This window comes from Micromys minutus, assembly GCF_963924665.1.
Source record: "Micromys minutus genome assembly, chromosome: 27".
In the NCBI taxonomy this organism is placed as follows: domain Eukaryota; kingdom Metazoa; phylum Chordata; class Mammalia; order Rodentia; family Muridae; genus Micromys; species Micromys minutus.
Window position 1 is genome coordinate 35,962,736 of NC_137962.1, and position 17,259 is coordinate 35,979,994.

Below are 17,259 nucleotides of genomic sequence, written 5' to 3' on the forward strand. Positions count from 1 at the left end.
GATAGAGGGACTATGAGCTAGAACATCAGAGTCTGGTGAGCCCAGTGAGCCGGCCGGTGAGCAGGGATGAAGATGAAGCTGACTCACTCCCAGGCCCAGCAGCATCAGCGCAAACAGCCCACATGGGAGGCTACAGAGGATACTGGAAGAAGCAAAATACAGAACGGACCACGCCCATCCTGAGGAACTAATGCTGACGGGAGCCGTTGCTAACATCTTCCCTCCCTGGCCTGGTGAACCCAGTATCACCCCCAAAAATAGAGCCAAGGCCAGGACTGAGGGAGTCAGTCTTGGAGTGAAGACCTCGCCCTCTTCTGACTTTCCTGGGACCTTTCCTCCATTAAAAAAAGACAGAGGTGGCTCAGCCACTAAGCGCACTGCTCTCCCTGATCTAAGTTCAGTTCCCAGCACCTACACCAGACGCCTCACAACCGCAAGTGATGCCAGCTTCTGGATAACTGAAATTCCTGCCCCCAGCAAAGAAACAGCTAGAACACACACCCTGTGTCATCTGGAGCCACGGGGCCAAGAACGGGAGGAGCAGACCTGGAGCAAGGGTGGGGTCAAAGCCTGTCTAAAACACAGAAATCTGTCATGAGATAGCAGGAATGCTCCCTGCTTCAGGTGACTTACACGTCCTGGGGCACGTAGCCCTGTGCTTCTACCTCTGCGTCACCAGAGGAAGCTATGCAGCAGGTAGCCAGACTAAACATCCTGTCCTCTTATAAGCTCAGGTCCAGCAGCACCTGGAATAACTCCCCATGCAAATAAGGCATCCCCAGCACCCTGACCTCAGCCAATGATGTACGCTCATCCTGACAGCCCCTACTTACCCCCCCATCCCAATAAACTGAACCAGCTTGCCAAAGCTGTTCCTGGTGTGTGTTCTTTGCCCAAGCACTCACAGCAAAGATCCTCAATCCATTTAAGCTTCCCTCACTCCGGGCCTCGCCAAGAGAGGAGACATAGGGTGGCAATGTGCACGCACAGGCACGTAATTAAAAATAATAGCCAGGGGCTGGAGAGATGGCTCAGCGGTTAATAGCACTGTCTGCTCTTCCAGAGGTCCTGAGTTCAATTCCCAGCGACCACACGGTGGCTCACAAACATCTGTAATGGGATCCGATGCCCTCTTCTGGTGTGTCTGAAGACAGCAACACTGTACTCATATACATAAATAAATAAATAAATCTTTAAAAAAAACAAAAAACAAAAACAAAACTGGGACTGGAGAGATGGCTCCATAAGTAGGCTTGCCATTCAAGCCTGCTTTTCTGAGTGCCTATCACCTGGTGCAGAACAGCTGTGAACAAGAGACCCTGTCTCCAACAAGGTAGGGAGTGAGGGCCAAGCCCTGAGGTGGTCCTCTGACCTTCACATGTACCGTAGCATACGTGTGCCTCTCACACGAACACACTCAGACACACACATACACAGTGATAAGAGTTACAGGCTAACACTGGCTTTTCAGGACCGTGGGTCATGTGCTAGGATCCTGAGGTGGCAGGTTGTAGTGTCAGTCCTTGAACTGGGACAATGTGGGGTAGCTGTCATTCGGTAACCTGGACAGGGCCTGTGCCCACTGTCTATCCTCTATAGATAAACAGCTCCTGTTCTCTGAATGTGCATGCTGTGGTCACTTGGCTGTAAAGAGAGCACAGCCAGTGTCGGAACCTAAGTTTCATACACAGCTGAGCAGGACAGCCGGGAGATAGCTCACTGTAACGCAGCTGATGCGTACGTGTGAAGACTTGGCTTAGGCTTTCCAGGAGGCACAAACGAGCCCAATGTGTAGCAGAAATACCTACAATCTACAATGGCAGCTCTCCTACAGGGGACCTGCTGGGCTGTGGGTATTAGGTGAGGCCACGTGGCTTCCCCCGGACACAATGATGGGGCGTGCCCAGTTGCCTGTGGCTCCTTCTCATGGTCACTCTGTCAGTGGAGGAGAGGCAGGGATGCAGTCACAGCTCCCCTCCATCCCCCACGGCATCTGAGAAGCTCTTCCATGCTGGGCAAAACCATCAGGATGAGCCAGTAGAAGGCAGACTCAGAGTTTACCAAAAGATGCTTTTGACTCACTGCTCTCTACGGGGAATTTAAGGACACTGAACACCAGAGTTAGAACACCTGTTACCTGTGGTGGGCGAGCTCCCGACAGAGGGAGCCCTGCTGTCTTGTTCCTGTGCTCCTGAGGTGACCCGAGAACTCTCGGACCATGCCCTCCTCGCTAGCAAAGCTTTGCAGTGGGTATGAGTTATGGGACACCGGAAACCTCAAAGGTACCCCAGAGAGGTGGGACGCCCACCTGGGAATGCCCTAGCAGCTGTCACCAGAATCACACAAGCTGGAACTGAGCTCGCCGCCCCCCCCCCCGCCCACCTAGAGAACAGATGAGCAAACTAGCCCATCCACACAGGGACCATAAAGGATCCTATAAAAAGGAGCAGGTATCTGTTTACGCAGCAGCACAGAGTAACACGTGTAAAGTGTGAGAAAGCCAGGCTTGGCAGCTGCCTGTCCAAGTCACTTCTGAGACAGTCTAGAAAGGTGGAGGCAGGCTGTGGTTACTGAGGGGAGAAACAGGGAGACTTGGGGGTGATGGAATGTTCTGGATTGTGTCTGTGGTCTTGATTACATGACTATGCGATTGTCCTAGAGAACTATACACCAAAGACGGTGAATTTTATAGTCTTTTAAAAGGTAAACACACACATATGTGTGTATTTTTAAGATAAAAAAGATGGCATCTCAGTATACTTACTTGCCCTGAACACAGGAAGCCCTGTTGCTGATTTTTTGTGTGTGTTTGTTTTGGGATTTGTTTTGTTTTTTGGGTTTTGTTTTTTGAGGCAGGGTTTCTCTGCATAGCACTAGCTGTCCTGGTCTTTGTTCTGTAGAACAGGTTAGCCTCAAACTCTACCTACCTCTACCTCCCAAGTGCTGGGTTTAAAGGCATGTGCCGCCACCTCCCAGCAAGAGTTAACTTTTTATTTTAAATTATGTGCATCTATGTGTGGGTATGTACATGTGTGGGGAAAACTCTGCTAATTAAGGTTGAAGTCTACTATGACCAGATAGCCTCTGGGCTCGGTGCAATATGGGAAACTCCCATGGTTAGAAGTTTCTCCTCCTCTGACCTTGTCCAGGAATGCTAAGCCCTCTCACACGTCCCTACCTGAGGAATGTCAGGAAGCTTCAACTAGGTTAAAGGATCAATTTTCTCTTTCCTGATAAACCAGTTCATCAGTACCTGAGATTCCTGAAATGCTTCTCCTTGCTAATGAAGCATTCCTGGTACCCTAAGCCCCCAGCCAATGACCTTTGCCTTCCTGGATGTTCCTGCCCTCAGTCCCCCAAATTTTATAAGCCTTCATTCACCCTAAGTAAAGTTGAGCTATCTCCTGACTCTGACTCCCAGTGTGGTTTATTCACTGTAGGTACCGCACAGGGTTCTGAAGCCCCTGTCCCATGGCTCTGCTCCCAATGCCCTGACGATCCTCGAAAGCAGGGAGACTCAGATGCTTGCAGTGCCCTAGGAAGCCAGAAGTGGGCGCCAGATCCTCAGGAGCTGGAGTTCCAGCCAGCATGAACTGCCTGACAGGAGCTGGGAACTGAACTCCAGCCCAGTGGAAGAGCAGCAAGTGCTCCTAACCCCATCTCAGCTTTTCTTTTGGAAATTTCATAAGTGAGTCTTATTATTACATCATTTCTTCTCCTTCCTCTTCCCATTCCCCAAGGCCCTGATTTTCATTCTCAGAACAGGGTGGGGGGGCAGGAAAGAAAATCACTCTCTCTCTCTAAGATTTATTTATTTTTATGAGTACACTGTAGCTGTCTTCAGACACACCAGATCCTATTACAGATGTTTGTGAACCACCATGTGGTTGCTGGGAATTGAACTCAGAACCTCAGGAAAAGCAGTCAGTGCTCTTAACCAATGAGTCATCCCTCCAGCCCCCCAAAACACTCTTACTAGTGCCAAATAAAAATGTGTCAAAACTTTCTTCTGTATTAAGCTCAGTTTCATCACTCTGACTTTTTTTTTTTTTTTTTTTTTTTTTTTTTGTCTTTTTAACCAGAGAAAGGCTGACCTATGGACAAACATTTCTAGTTCGAAGTCAGGGGTGTATATTACAGAACAAACCTGGTACTATAGGGTCAGAAGCCCTGCCGCGCAGGTGAATAAGCTGGCAGTATCTACGGCCAAGATTTTTCATCATCTTAAGAGACTTAGTCTGTGTAACCCAGGCTAGCCCAGAACTTACTATGTAGCCCAGGCTGGCCTTGAATAAGTAGCAATTTGGTCTCAGTCTCTCAAGTGCTGGGATTGTAGTTATGAATCTCTGTGGAGCGCTGGCTTGTTTCTAATATGTTCTTACTGCAGATCTTAGCTTAGGAAGGAGCTGTTCCAATATGGCTTCTGGGGTGTTTGAAATCAATTGTCTTTCACTTATCCTGTGACTTATATCTGGGATCACACAGCACTGAAAACACTGAAGCAGGAGGGTCATAGTGAGTTCAAGGCCAGCCTCAATTAGAGAGAGATCTTATCTCAAAAAAAAAAAAAAAAAAAAAGAACAAATTCAATAAAGTAAAACACTTGACTTGATGGCCGCCTCTGGAGGAGGCTCTATATCCCTTCTGATGGTCTTCCTCCCCTTTTTATTTTTGGTATCTGGGTAAAGCAGGGATCTTGTACTTGTTAGACAAGTACTCTGCCACTGACTGAGCTGTGTGGTGGCCCTCACGTGGTCTTTCTATTCAGCTTCTCAATTCCTAAGACTTCCAAAAACCAGTGTCCTAAAAGTAGTGTCTTAAAACATTCAAGTTTGGGCCAAGGGGCGCAGCAACTTGGTTGGAAGCGTGTTTGTCTAGTATATACAAAGCCCTGTGTTCTGTGTCCATAATCCATATGGGGTCTCACATAATTCCAGCACTTGGAAAGCAGAGATGGGGAATCAGACGTTCAAGGACATTCTTGGCTATACAGTGAGTTCTAGGCCAGCCTAGAATACATGGAGACCCTGTCTCAATTAAAAACCAGAATGGGGAGAGGAGGGAGGGGAAACTGCAGTCAGGATGTAGTATATTCGAGAAGTATAAAGACATATTAAAAACAACAAAATCCAAAAACCAACCAACCAACAAAAACCACAACATTAGCAACACAAAGAACTAGGAGAACTTCAACTACAGATTACCACACAGAAGTCTGAAGTTGAGATGTCAGTGGGTCAGCACACACACACACACACACACACACACACACACACACACAAGCCTGTGAGGGTTCCAGGCAAGGATCCTTCCCACCCTCCTCCAACTTCCAGGGGCCATAGGAATTTTATTTTTATGTGTGTGGCCTGTTTGTCTGCTTATATGTCCGTGTATGTGCTCCTGGTGCTCATAGGATTTTGTATGTCCTAGGATTGTAGTTACAGACAGTTGTGAGCTAAGATATGGATCCTCCGTGAGAGCAGTCAGTTCTCTTACTTGCTGAGTCATTGCTCCACCCACCCATGGGCACCCTCGTGGTGCTACCAAATCCTCCTCTGCTCTTCCTACATAGAGCACTTCAGTGTGTGTGTGTGTGTGTGTGTGTGTGTGTGTGTGTGTGTGTGTCTGTCTGTCTGTCTGATCTTGAGATAAAAGGTTTTTTTTTTTTTTTTTTTTTTTTTTACTGTACTTGAGGAGTTAGGGGTTGATATTGGAACATGAAGAACGCAGTTGAACAGCAATGGGAAAGCAAGCTGGACCAGCCACTGGCTGACCTCTAGGGTCACCATCAGACTCCTGGAGGACTGTCCCCTCCCATCTGTCCAGTGCATTCCCCAGTCCTTGCTGGGGCAGGTGAGCTAGAACAGCCACTAAGCAGAGGGTCACAGCTTGTCATTCCTCCGAAGGCCCCTGGTCCCCACTCCCTTCTCCCAACAGTTTTCCTCATGTTTTTCTGCTGGGCCAGGCCTGCCCAGCAACCCTTCTCCCCACTCCCCAAAGCAATGATGTCTTGCTTTTCCTGCCCCCCACCCCCAGCTTTCAGGTCATTTAGCTGGCCAGACTGTTCCTAACCGGCTTGCTGTCCTGCTGCCTCCTGCACAAGGCCAGCCATGCAGACCCCCCCCCCCCCCCCGGGGCTGCAGAACTAGGTTAGCCGACCTGGGTGGGGCCTGCAGCCCACGTGCTCGAAGGCCATCAGCTGGCCTGGAAAAGGCCACCTGGCTTCCTTATCCACAGGGACGACAGGGAGCCTTCAAATAGAAAGGGCTGGGTGTTGAGGCTTGGTTGGGTCAGACATCTTTCCCAAAGAACAATCAAGCTGGAGCTCACATGAAAGACATAGGCTTTCGGTGTCCACAGAGGTCGAATGTAACGAAGATATGGAATTCCCTAAGGCAGATCACAGTTTTGCCCCCCCCCCTCTCTCACACACACACACACACACACAGGGTCTCATGTAACCATGTAACCCAGGCTAGCCTCATTGTTGCTATGTAGTGTAGGATGACCCACCTGGGATTACAGGGGAACCACAGACACGCTGCACAATGCCCGACTTTTTCTTTAAAGTCTTCACATCTTGCTTTTTAGACTCTGACTCCCCAGCATCCTCTCTGACCTCCGCCTCACCCCCCATTTGGCCTCTCTTCTGACCCTCACAGGTGCCAGTGTGTCCTGGCTCTTCTAGCTGGGCCCTTTCCCCCTGAGGGTTTCTTGGGGAGCTCGAGGGAGGACTCGTCTGAAAAACTGCTCAGCAAACCTGGGATTTACTGGCAAATGAGAAGAAGGCATATGACTAAAGACTCCATACAGAAGAATCAGTCTTCCTTCCTGTCAGCAACGGGGAGGGGACCCACGGGAATACCTACTGCACTGACACCACCTTTCCCCATAGATCTGGCTTGCCCCTTCTTCCTGGCCCGCCCCAGGGCACAGAAACACCTGATCTCTGCCCAGGGCTCCTCTGCAGAACTTGGGTTGAATCTGTCCTCAGGGTGACTCTGAGCAAGGGAGATCTTGGAGCCGGGCGGGGGAGGGGCTCAGGGGTCCAGGTGATAAAGGGTCTGTCAGAGAGCGGGGCAGCCACCCAATGTCAGGTTCCTGGCTGTCCTGTCGCAGGGCCAGAGTGCAGTACGTATAATTCTGAGAGATTCAGAACATCCCTCAGTCGCCACAATTTTCAGAAAATGGATGAAAAGCTGATCAAACAGGCTTTTGATGCCTGGATGAAGAGGAGGTGGATTGAGTTGGAGGGAAAGTGCGGGCTGGAGTTCTCCGCAGGAGGAGGGGCCTTAGTGGAGGATCTGCGGCGGGAGGCCTTTCAGATTTCACTTGGGCAGGCTGTCTGCTGAGGCAGCTGTGGCTAGAACCGCAGAGGGCCTAAGCTAAGCCAGTGTGACTCTGGATTCTGTCTGGAGGCGAGTTCAGAGTCCCGATTCAGAAATGCCACCCTGAGACACGTGCGATCCCGGTCACTCCTGTAGAGTCGTAGCTGACAGTTCTGTCCAAACAGAACTGGGCCACCTTACAGTGTTGCGCAAGACGTCCCCACACAATCTGTGGCCACTCACAGTTTACACCTGCGGCAAGGAACAAGGACTATTCTCAGCTTACCAATGAAGGAAGTCTCCCGGACAGCTTGCCCAGTGGCAGGGTAGGGCCTTGAACCCAAACCTTCTGCCTAAGGCAGAACCATTTATCACCTGAAAAGGTTGATTGGGAGGCTGGGCTTCCCGCCTGAGAGACTCACTCTGGAGACCAGGAAGAACAGGAGGAAGGCCGGGAGCGGTGGCCTCATCTGTAATCCTAGTACCTCAGAGGTTGAGGCAGGCAGATTATGAGTTTGAGGCCAGCCTGGGCTTCATAATGAACTCAAGGTCAATTTGGGTCACATAGTGAGACTGTCTCAAAGCAAAACTAGAGTTAGGGCACTAAATTTTTTGGGTGTGTGTGTGGTACTTTCTCTGGAGCTGCCAAGAGGAGGTTGCCAGGCTCTGCCCGTTTCTTTATGCTTGAATAGCGTGTAAAAGCACATTCTTTCCAACGTGCTCATAGGATTGGATGCTTCTCAAAGCTTGCAAATGAGATTCCTTTTAGCCTCAGGTCCTACTTCTCTCCTTCCTGCCCCGCCCAGTCGGATGGTTTTGGCCAGCTAGGGCATATTTTGAGAAAACTGATTTGGGAATGTATTTAACTTGGCGTTTGGAGTATTCTGTATGACTGGAAGTTACCTCCCTGTGTAGTTCAGTTATGCTGTCTAAGGGCACACATGGCTTCCAGATCATTCCCACTGAGGCATGAAGGAAAGAAAAATGAATCAATGGGCGGGATGGAAAGGATTTAAATTTCTTGCTGGTTCAGCGTGAAATGCTGACATCAACAAATCTAACAGAACAGGCTCCCACAGGGAGGTTTCAAAGCAACTCTGGGTATAAGCAGGATCCATCTAAGGGATTTTAAGATTCACACTCATTCAGAAAACCTGTCAAGCCACAAAGCCAGACTCTGGGCCGCTCCTCCATGAGATAAACTGGACCTAAAAGTTAAAACCCTTCCCATGGAATGTAATGTGGCCGTTAAGGGAATGCTCAGCGAGCTGGTGGGAAGCCCTGGGTTCGATCCCCGGCTTTGTAAGAACCAGGCTTTGCCAGCACACACCTGTGATCTCAGCGTTTGGAAAGCAGAGGCAGGAGGACAGATGTTGAAGGTTGTCTTTGGCTACACAGTGAGTTTGAAACCAGGATACATGAATACATGAGACCCTGTTTTTGTTTTGTTTTGTTTTCAGTTTTGAGGGTTTGTTTTGTTTTTAAAGCGGCCAGGGGGTAGTGATATACATAATATGAAGAGGCGTTGAGAGTATAAGATGAGACGGGTCCCTTGTCCGAATTGCTTTATCTTTTATATTATTGGCCATCTTTTAAACTTTGTAAAGTGATTTCTATGATTTCTATTCCTGTTAGAACGGAATGGCAAGATGATATTTACTGTGAGGGCCTATAGTCATATTTGTTTCTTTTTTCAAGACAGGGTTTCTCTGTGAAGCCCTGGCTGTCCTGGAACTCGCTCTGTAGACCAGGCTGTCCCTGAACTCAGATCTATCTGCCTTTAGAGTGCTGAGATCAAAGGCATGTGTACTGCGCTTGGCTGTCTTTTAATTTCTCCTGCTGTGCTGTCTGCCCAGGCTGCCTGGCCTGTGAGCTTCTGAGAGGCTCTCCTGTCTCTTCCTTCACCCTGTGGAGCACTGGGTTTACCACAGGCTTTTCCCACACAGTCGGGGACTGAAGTCAGGTTGATAGGTTTTAGTTCTCCAAGCCATCTCCCCAGCTAGATAATGGTTGTCTGTTTTTTTTTTTTTTTTTTTTTTCCTGAGTCAAAGTAACAACTGTCAATCTCAGCATGCAGGGGGTTGATTTAAGGTTGAACAGCAGAAGGGAAGGGGAGGGGTCTTCTAACACAACCCCTCTCCCAAGGGCCACCCTAATGGGCTCTCTAAAGGGCAGGACAGCCTGCCATGTGGGAAGTACACATGACTAAAGGCCACCCATGTCTGCAGAGGAAGGAGGGCTTCAAGGCACTGTAGATTTCTACAGCTACTTGGCTCCAGCCCAGGCTCAGGGGAAAATGGAGCTCTGAAAGCATTCTAGGGAGAAAGTGTGACCAAGAGTGAGGGAGATGCCACAGTTCCGTGAGCTTCGGTCACCTTCAGACCCCAGCTGGACATCAGAGAATGTGAGCAAGAGAAGGGTTAGGGGTTCAGGATACCCTGGGAAGGTAAAAGAGGGGTGCCAGGACCCTTTATCCTATCTGTGGCAAGAATGGAGACCTTGGTTGGTGGGCTGGGAAGAAGGGCCAGGGCTTAAGATCTAAGGAAGAATTCCACCCAGCCAGGGCAAGAGCATCAAGGGGCACTAACATGGAGAAGTTTATTGGAGGGGCAGGCCGCAGGCAGCTCTCCTTCCAACTCTGCCCTCTGCCTGTGCCTCAGTATCTAATGGGTAGGTACTTCTGTTGGAAGTCTAAGAGGGGGTGAGAGAAGAATGGGGGTTGTCTTATATCCTTCTGAGGTGCACACGCACACACACATAAATGAATGTAAATACATTTAAAGAAGAAAGGACAAATATACTGGTTGCAGACAGAAACAGTAATAGTTTCCCCTGCTTTTAGATACTCAGATACTAGACAGAAGGCAGTCTTCAAAAGAGGTGCAAGGAGCATGCCTGTTCTGGCTGCCTTCAGCCCCAGCCTCTCAGCTCTGCCTTTTGAGAGCACACGCTCGCACGCATGCTCGCACACACGCTCACACACACGCACAGTTTGGCTAGGTACCCTGGGCTGGCCTTGAACTCACTCTGTCCTCCTGCCTCTGTCTCTTGAGTTCTGATGCAACTACTGTCTTGACTTTGGCCTGGAGCTCCGTGGTTTGGGCCTTGTTTGAGCTGTTTCCTACAAGGGGGGTGGGTGGGTTCCTAGGGAGTTGTGACTTAGGTGAGGTGTCAGGCTCTGCCCTCCCTGGTAGGTGATACTTACTGAGGATAGTGTCCTGAATTAATGAGTGACCCAGAATTCCCTGTGGATCGCTGAAAGGGCCCCTGAAAACAGTTGAGGTAAGGCCTATCTTTGCCGGCGTTGGACTTAAGGTTTCTGAGGGTGACACAGATGTGCATGGTGCAGAACACTCTGCAGCCCTGGCAGAGAGGCTGCCCAGCCATAGGGAAAGGAATGAGGGAAGTGGAGAGAAGGGGAGGGGGCAGAAAGGAAGAGCAGGAGGGGAGACAGAACTTTCCTGAGGAACGAGGCTGAGTCGGGGGACAGTCCTGAGAGAGGCCCAGCCTCATGAATCTCACCCTCATGTCTTCTTGATGAACCCTTGTTAGAAGCAACTCCACCAGTGCCCTCCCCAGATAGGGACCTATACAAGAACCAGCTGCCTGCAGAAGGGACAGGGTTCCATGTGGCCTAAGCTGGTCTTGAACTCTTTTGTTCTTTGTTTAATTTTCCCCCCAGACATGTTTTTCTCTGTTAACAGCGCTGGCTTTCTTGGAATTCGATTTGTAGATCAGGCTGGCTTCGAACTCATGGAGATGCACCTGCCTCTGCCCCTGACCACCACCAGCAGCAGCACCACCATGGACCTCGAACTCTTAATCCTCCTGTCTCCACTGGGATCACAAGTGTGCTTTTGTTATGATTTATTTTTGCCAAGTGATTTCACCTTCTCTTTAATTCTTTCACCAAACAGGTTCAAGGTGGAACACACACACACACACACACACACACACACACACACACAGGTCCTGTACCCACAAGTCCCACAGAACCAGAGTGCTGTGGGTGACAAAGCATACCTCAGGGGAGGCTAATCGATTCCTTAATTGTCTGAGACTGCCCCTGGAAAGTCCCCAGTTGCTCCTGCAGAAGGTGGGAGGGGCTTGCCTGGCGGCCAGTGAGCAGCTGGGAAGGAGGCTCCCCTAGAAGAGATTAGAAAGTGCTTCCAGTAGAAACAGCTGTCTGGAAGAAGTAAATTGGCTGCCTGCCCCCAGGAAGGGATGAAGAGCCTCAGAAAGGCACTAGGGGCTGGCTCTAGGTTCCGCAGCCTTCCTGACACATTGTGTACTGCCTGGCCCTGACCTCTGTTCTACTACTCCACCCTGCTGCCATTCACGTCATGGTCTAACTTGGCAAGTTGTTGGCCTCTGTGTGGCCCAGGTTCCTTACAGAGGCAAGGGACACGGGAGTCTTCTTTGAGGGCATTCCCATGCCAGCCACCAGGTGGCGCCATCGGCACAGAACAGTCCTGGGGCTGTCCATCATGGCCAGAAGAGAAATCCCAAGACAGAAGATTCAGTAGGTTGACAGCTGCTCCCTAAGACCTCCAGCAATTAAGTTCCTGGGTGGTGCTTGTTTTTTTTCAGTGACAAAGCCATCCCAAGAGTCCCACAGGGTGCATGCTGTTACGTGGAAGAAATGTTGAAAAGGGAGCCAGCTACCTTTGTCTTTCATTACTTCTCAAATACCCTCATTGAGGGTATTTATCTAACAGGCAAACCCTAGGTGCTGGTCCTCAACGCTCAGTTACCACCTCCAAACAAGTCATTTGTTCTATCTTTCTCATTATATGAGAGTCAGGAGGGCTGCAGGATGCAGGAACACAGAGGGACTAGGAGCCCGAGTTCCTCTCTGCCTGCTTCCTTGCTCTGGAACTTGATTACAGTTTCCTAAACTGTAAATTGGGGGCAATGATAACTCCTCCCACACGATGTTTCTGTGAGAATGGAAGTAGCTCGTAGATGAAAAGCCTTTAAAACTAGGTCTCAAATGGAAGGAACAGCCAAAGATATAGGGCAGCCTGGACTGAGGTGTGATCTGGAGATGGGCCAGCCTGGGCTTCTTGCCAGGGCAGAAATCTCCCATCAGCATTCAGGGGGGATGGGTTCCAGATGGGTTTGCCTGCCTCCAGTGGCAGAGTTCATTCCCTCCTAGGTAAGGAGGTGGCCCAGTGAGGGTCAGCTCATGACTGTTATCCGTGTTTATCCTGGAGTCACGGATGGTTCTTTTGCCTTGTTTTGGTGAGGATCCGGTCAAATGCATTGGCCCGGTGTGCAGCTCAGCAGGAGATCTGCACATCAGCTACACGGGGCTGGAGAGCATCCTCCCAAAATGTGAGCCCAGTGTTCCCAGGGTGGGAATCTTCCATTGCCACTGTTGGACACGTGGGGCCCAGGAAGGACAGGTGAGTGTACCTCTGACACCCTAGACAGAAATGTCCCTGGATCACTCTTGTTTTAATCATCAGGTCAGGACAGAGGGTCACTGTCAGCTGGGGCCTCTTTGCTGATAGGTCTCTCTGGGAGCTGGAGTCTTGGGGAGAAAGAGTGACATGAAGCTGGGTCTGGTCCTCTTGTCCCAGTACTTCTGTGTCTGCGAGGGGACTCTCCAAGCCCAGGTCAGGCAGAGCAGCGGCTGGGTCCAAGCTCCCTTTCTGGGGCACTCTGAGGGCAAAAGTCTGACTTTGGTTTCTTATCTTCACTGCCTGGCACAAAAGAAACATTGGTGGAAGTAAACTTACCATGGAGACTTGTCTTGTTAGGGAAGTTTTATTCTAAGTTTACAGGAGCCCTGCCCCCTCCTTTCCCAGGGACTGCAAGGGGCCATGTGCTTTCAGCCTCCCCATTCTACTTCCTCCTTCAAGGCTGTTCACAAAGCCCTCCTACGAGCCTGCCATCCCCTCCTTCCCTGACATCTCCGCGCCTGAGTCATGACCTTACTGAGGCTGTTGAATGGCCTTTTCACCAGGGTCTCCGGAAGACCTTCAGAACATACAGAAAGTTACATTGGGATTCATAACAGTAGCAAAGTTACAGTTACAAAGTAGCCACCGCTCTATGAGAAACCATCTCAGAGTTTGAGCATGAGGAAGGCTGAGAGGCACTGCTCTAGAGTACTGGTTAGAAATCACATTGTCTTCCCTGTGCCTCAGTTTCTGCACCTATAAAATGGAAGTATTTTTAGATACCAGCTGTGTAGGATTGTCATGCACATTAATATGGAGATGAAGAGAGTTCGGCCCCAACAGCTAAGGTGGACCCTACAGTCACACTGAGTCGATCTGGGTTATCTTTGTTCCCTTTAGACATGCCTCCTCAAGGTGGCCACTGATTCATGGCTCCTGCGTGGGGCACAGGCCAGGAAAAGAAGCCAATGGAATGGCTCCCAGTTGGTCTAAAGCTCGAAGCACTGGGCGCTGGAAAGTCATGGTGACCTTTAGGTTTCTGAACGTGCCTTAGTTTAACTTCCTTTGTATTGTCACCTGGGTTAGAGGGGCTCCTCTTCCCTGGCCTGTCCCTGCCTCTTCTCAGTAGCTCAGGAGCCCCACGGTGATCCAGTGCCTCAACCCCCTCCTTTGCTGTGTCCCATGGCTCTGGTGGAGGAGAAGGCATCATCAGCCCCACTCAGAGTCCGGGCAGTGCTTGGCCTCTGAGCAACTTCTTGTACCTGAGACAAGACAGCTTGCTAGGTGTCCAGCAAGGTCCCATGAGGCCCCACTGGCTGCAGCTTAGATGCAGATGTGCTGTGTGGGACTGACATTTATTTATCTGCCTGGGATGCCCAGCCGTACCAAGCATAGGCAGGAGCAGCGAGCTGGTACCTGGGCTGGCACGGGGACAGCGTTGATGTTGGGGAAGCCGGACTGTGTGTTTCATGCAGCCTGGCACTCAGGCATCTCCTGGTGCCAAGTCATGAAGAGACTCACGGAGGCGCAGGCCGATGCTTTAGAATGCTCCCTCTGTGCACCGAGGCATTAACATGACGTCTATCACCATGGTACCGGAGTGCTTAGACAATCTGCTCCCCGCAGGAGCTGGGGAGCGGCGTGAAGCAGATTATCTATGCTTCGCTGTGACACTTGTGATCATGTATCACCTTGATGGATCAACAGCCAATACTGCCTGGGTCCCAGCCCGCCCCTTTGCGCTGCATCTTTTCCTGTTCATATGTCTTCCTCAGCGGGTGGGTGGCCTGTGGCTGCTTGCCTCTGCACTCCAGCCTCAGGGTTTTTGCTCCCAAACACCCTGCAGCTTTTACTGTTACTGTGCAGAGACCGAGGGGAAGGGATTTAGGCATGGTACTGACAGAAGCACCATGATGATTTGGGGGTGGGGGTGAAGCTCAGCCGCGTGCCCAGCCTCCATCACGGTGACAGAGCAGCAAAAAAATTTCAGGTTAAAAATCTGTCTGTCCTTCTACTTTATGCCCCACAAATTTGTCCGTGTTGTGGACAAATTGCTTCACCTCTTCATGCTGGGGTCTCTCATTGGCGTGGGGGGCGGCTAGTCAGGGCTCTCTCCGGTTGGTGGCTCTAATGAGAAAGGTCAGAACTCAGCAGGTCTGGCCCTCAGCTTCCTTCCTGCTGGTCCCCCCCCCCCCCCAGTCCACTCAACCCTTACCATTCAGGTCACAAAACAGACACTGAGCTCTAGGACATTAAGAGTTCTCCCCAGAGTCTGCTAAGGATTGGCTCATACAGTAGGGCCATCACTGTCCCCGCACTGAGACCTCTAGAGACATGGGGGCTGGGAGAGCAGAGCTGATTAGGAAGGAGGCAGTCAGGGCCTGTGTCTCCTCTTTGAGGGATGGGGGTGAACTCAAGGAGGACCCCCAGGAGGAGGAGGGTCAGTTATGGTGGATCAAGAGGAGTTTTTCCAAAGAACTGTCTCTCTCTCCAGGAGGTATAAAGTCCCCTCTGGAGGCTGGGACAAATGGTTTAGGTCGCTCAATCTGCCACTCCTCTGCCTCATTCTTCCCCTTCCCTAGGCTCTGTCCCCTCCCCCTCCCCCTTCAGGACCCCTTATCGAGGTATTGTAGAAATGTCTGAGCAGGTGGGATTATGGTCATTTTTAGGGTTTCAGACCTAAGGAACATGGGTACCCCAGCTTCCAGGACAGGCTCCTCTACTGCAAGGGACTGAGGAGGACATAAGCCCTCCCCACCCCAAGCTCTTTCCTACTGTGTGGCTTGGATGAGTTGGAGTTCCACGATGCTTATCGGTTGGACAACCCCCCACCCTCCCCCAAGTCTACTTCCACTATTTTAGGGGGAAGTCAGGGTTTCTGAGAAGAACAGCCTTGAGGAAGCAGAGGGGTGTCCAGAGGAGGAACTTATGGGTGCACAAAAGGGAACTGTAGCGTAGGCAGGGGCCTTGTTCTCCAGTGATCTAAGGAGGAAAGAGGAACTTTTTTTGATCAGTGTCCGGTTCATGGTTGCCATGGAGAGCTGGCTTCTGTGGTGTGGGACCCAGGTAGGATACCCCTCCAGCCTGCTCCCGGCCTGGTACTTCCTCCGTTTGCTGCTGGTGCCCTGGACCCTGCAGCTAGCAGGCAAGTCTGTCTCCTTCTCCCGTCCTCTTGTTCGCAGACATCAGAGTGACTTTCATTCAGCGGGAGCAGCTAATTCTCAGGACCTGTCTCTGGGGGATTTGCTGGTTGCCTTTGAACATTGTAGACTTCATGTGGGAAGCCTTTGGGGACTGAGTAGATATTTAGCTAATGCCTTGTCAAGGTGGCGTTTGAAGGGGTGGGAAGTGGGGGAGGGGAGGCAATGCTGTGTCTTCACCGCAGTGTTAACAGTTTTTCCTGACAGCATAGCTTGGGCCTCCTGGTCCTTGAACAAGGAGGGTGTGTGCTGTGTTTGGAGGTCAGGTGTGTGTGAAGTCTGGAAGAGACAGCTCTTACAAGGCTGTTGTGAGGAGGCATTGTGTTGAATCTGACAGGTGGTGGAGCTGCCCTGGGTACTTTTGTTGGTGGTTGGTTAACACAGAGAGGAAGGCAGCCAGAGCATGGCACCCTGGGGCCACTAGAGAGGGTCACACTTCCCACTTTCTAAAATACAGCCAGAGGCCAAGGATTTTATGACCAGCAAATCTCCCCAGGGCCAATACTGGTCCCAGGCTCCCTTGGAAGCTGGGAGGTCTGGATTCAAAACGGGCTGTAGGGTAGGGGCCAATTTATCCAGGCCAGGGCACCTCCAAGGGCGTCGCTCTCAGGATAGCTAGCAGCACTTCCTGGTGGTGCTGGGTAATGTCTGTCAGACCCTATATGTCCTTTTAGTGAAGTGACTAGCAGCTGGCCCGTGGCTGGCCCGTGGCTGGCCCGTGGCCACTCACCATGGAGGCTGAGTATTAACCACTCTCTATTGGACTTTATTTATTTTGTAAATGTGTGTAGGTATGTCTGTGCGCGTGCACTGTAGTGAGTTACAGAGGTCGGAGGCCAACCTCAGGCAAACATCCTTGCCTTCTGCCTGTTTGACATAGCATTTGTTTGTTGGTCTATCTGTCACTGCTGCGTGATACCAGGCTGGCTGGCCTGCAGGCTTCCGAGGGTTCTGTCTCTGCTTCCAGTCTCGCGGCAGGAGCAATAAGATTAGAGACACAGACTACTCTGCTTTATGTGAGTTCCGGGGACTCGAACTCTGGTCCTGAAACTTACACTGCTAGCACTTTGCCCTCCAAGGCCTCTCCCCAGTGCTGCTTTGACTTTGATGAGGTGACTGGGAGTTCTTTCTACCCGGATTGTGTTACATCCCTCTTTTCATTTACAGTAGTTGATCATCAGGAATTAGCATTCATTGAGCCTTTAATGTCCTCAGCATCATTTCACTGACAGGGAGACAAACTCAGGGAGGTCTGCTAACATGTCATGCCCAGTGGGCTCAGCTGATCCTGTTACTTTTCTTTGCGAAGAACGTTCTCCACAG